Genomic DNA, 3,279 nt, shown 5'->3' with positions numbered 1-3,279 from the left:
GACCTGGGTTCAGTCCCTGGGTTGGGAAGATCCCCTGGAGAAGGGCAAGGTTACTCACTCCAGTATTTTAGCCTGGAGAATTCCATGGACTATATAGTCTATGAAGTTGCAAATAGTCGGACATGACTGAGTGACTTTCACTCCTAGGTTTGTCATAACTTTTCTTCCAAGGAGCAAGTATTTTTTAATTTCATGGCTGTAGTCACAGTCCTCAGTGATTTTGGAGCCCAAGAAAATAATGTTTTTCACTGTTTCCATTGTTTCCCCATCTATATGCCATGAAGTAATCGGACTGGATGCCATGATCTTAGGCTTTGAATGTTGAGGGTTTTTTAAATTTTTTAATTAATTAATTTTTTATTGAAGTATAATTGCTTTATAGGATTTTGTTGTTTTCTATCAAACCTCAACATGAATCAGCCATATTTATACATATATCCCCTCCCTTTTGAAGCGCCCTCCCATCTCCCTCCCCATCCCAACCCCTAGGTTGATACAGAGCCCCTGTTTCAGTTTCCTGAGCCATATGGCAAAATCCTGTTGGCTATCTATTTTACATATGATAATGTGAAATAGATTTCCATGTTTCCAAAAGTTTCCATGTTGCTCTTTCCATACATCTCACCCTCTCCTCCCTTCTCCTCATGTTCATAAATCTATTCTCTGCGTCTGTTTCTCCACTTAGTTCAGTTCATTTCAGTTCAGTTCAGTTGCTCAGTCGTGTCCGACTCTGCAACCCCATGAATCGCAGCACGCCAGGCCTCCCTGTCCATCACCAACTCCCAGAGTCTACTCAAACTCATGTCCATCGAGTCAGTGATGCCATCCAGCCATCTCATCCTCTGGCGTCCCCTTCTCCTCCTGCCCCCAATCCCTCTCAGCATCAGGGTCTTTTCCAATGAGTCAGCTCTTTGTGTCAGGTGGCCAAAGTATTGGAGTTTCAGCTTTAGCATCAGTCCTTCCAATGAACACCCAGGACTGATCTCCTTTAGGATGGACTGGTTGGACCTCCTTGCAGTCCAAGGGACTCTCAAGAGTCTTCTCCAACACCACAGTTCAAAAGCATCAATTCTTCGGTTCTCAGCTTTCTTCACAGTCCAACTCTCACATCCATACATGACCACTGGAAAAACCATAGCCTTGACTAGACAGACCTTTGTTGGCAAAGTAATGTCTCTGCTTTTTAATATGCTGTCTAGGTTGGTCATAACTTTCCTTCCAAGGAGTAGGCGTCCTTTAATTTCATGGCTGCAATGATTTTGGAGTGATTCTGCAGTGATTTTGGAGACCCTAAAAATAAAGTCTGACTCTGTTTCCACTGTTTCCCCATCTATTTCCCTGAAAGATGATGCTGTGAAAGTGCTGCACTCAATATGCACAAACTTGGAAAATTCAGCGGTGGCCACAGGACTGGAAAAGGTCAGTTTTCATTCCAACCCCAAAGAAAGGCAGTGCCAAAGCATGCTCAAACTACAACACAATTGCACTCATCTCACATGCTAGTAAAGTAATGCTCAAAATTCTCCAAGCCAGGCTTCAGCAATATGTGAACTGTGAACTTCCAGATGTTCAAGCTGGTTTTAGAAAAGGCAGAGGAGCCAGAGATCAAATTGCCAACATCCACTGGATCATCAAAAAATCAACAGAGTTCCAGAAAAACATCTATTTCTGCTTTATTGACTATGCCAAAGCCTTTGACTGTGTGGATCACACAACTGTGGAAAATTCTGAGAGAGATGGGAATACCAGACCACCTGACCTGCCTCTTGAGAAACCTGTATGCAGGTCAGGAAGCAACAGTTAGAACTGGACATGGAACAACAGACTGGTTCCAAATAGGAAAAGGAGTACACGAAGGCTGTATATTGTCACCCTGCTTATTTAACTTCTATGCAGAGTACATCATGAGAAACGCTGGGCTGGAAGAAACACAAGCTGGAATCAAGATTGCCAGGAGAAATATTAATAACCTCAGATATGCAGATGACACCACCCCTATGGCAGAAAGTGAAGAGGAACTAACAAGGCTCTTGATGAAAGTGAAAGTCTAAGATCATAGCATCTGGTCCCATCACTTCATGGGAAATAGATGGGGAAACAGTGGAAACAGTTTCTCCAATACTGCCCTGTAATTAAATTCTTCAGTACCAATTTTCTAGATTCCACATATATGCGTTAGATTATGATATTTATCTTTCTTTTTCTGACTTACTTCACTTTGTATAATAGGTTCTAGGTTCATCCACCTCATTAAAACTCAAATACATTCCTTTTTATGGCTGAGTAATATCCCATTGTGTAAATGTACCACAACTTCTTTATCCATTCATCTGTCGATGGACATCTAGGTTGCTTCCATGTTCTAGCTATTGCAAATAGTGCTGAAATGAACAATGGGATACATGTGTCTTTTTCAATTTTGGTTTCCTCAGGTATATGCCTAGGAGTGGGATCGCTGGGTCATATGGTGGTTTTATTCTTAGTTTTTAAGGAATCTCCATACAGTGAAGAAAGCTGAGTGCCGAAGAATTGATGCTTTTGAACTGTGGTGTTGGAGAAGACTCCTGAGAGTCCCTTGGATTGCAAGGAAATCCAACAGTCCATTCTAAAGGAGGTCAACCCTGGGCGTTCTTTGGAAGGAATGACGCTAAAGCTGAAACTTCAGTACTATGGCCACCTCATGTGAAGAGTTGACTCATTGGAAAAGACTCTGATGCTGGGAGGAATTGGGGGCAGGAGGAGACGGGGACGACAGAGGATGAGATGGCTGTATGGCATCACCGACTCTACGGCCGTGAGTTTGAGTGAACTCCGGAAGTTGGTGATGGACAGGGAGGCCTGGCTTGCTGCAATTCATTGGGGTCGCAAAGAGTCGGACATGACTGAGCGACTGAACTGAACTGAACTGACTGATACAGTCTTCCATAGTGGCTGTATCAATTTACATTCCCACCAACAGTGCAACAGTATTCCTTTCTCTTCAACATTTATTGTTTGATGATGGGCATTCTGAGTGGTGTGAGGTGATATCTCATGATAGTTTTGATTTGCACTTCTCTAATAATGAGTGATGTTGAGCATCTTTTCCTATGTTTGTTAGCCATCTGTATGTCTTTGAAAAAATGTCTATTAGGTGTTTTTTCCCACTTTTTGATTGGGTTGTTTGTTTTTCTGGTTGTATGAGCTGCTTGTATATTTTGAATTTAATTATTTGTCAGTTGTTTTATTTGGCATTGTTTTCTCCCCTTCTGAGGGTTGTCTTTTCACCTTGCTTGCAGT

At 42.2% G+C, this 3,279-nt stretch overlaps 1 long non-coding RNA gene across 1 annotated transcript; it reads right to left on the bottom strand.

Moving 5' to 3' along the window:
* Window positions 1–598: 598 nt before the first annotated feature.
* Window positions 599–2,153, bottom strand: LOC120869199. Its single transcript, XR_005722465.1, has 3 exons — window positions 2,123–2,153; window positions 1,760–1,763; window positions 599–680 (listed from the first exon to the last, which is right to left on the bottom strand). It is a non-coding gene; the product is annotated as an uncharacterized LOC120869199 (long non-coding RNA).
* Window positions 2,154–3,279: the final 1,126 nt, after the last annotated feature.

The sequence above is a fragment of the Oryx dammah genome, unplaced genomic scaffold (genome assembly GCF_014754425.2).
Source record: "Oryx dammah isolate SB20612 unplaced genomic scaffold, SCBI_Odam_1.1 HiC_scaffold_10, whole genome shotgun sequence".
Lineage (NCBI taxonomy): Eukaryota > Metazoa > Chordata > Mammalia > Artiodactyla > Bovidae > Oryx > Oryx dammah.
This window is presented reverse-complemented; position numbering and strand designations above follow the sequence as displayed.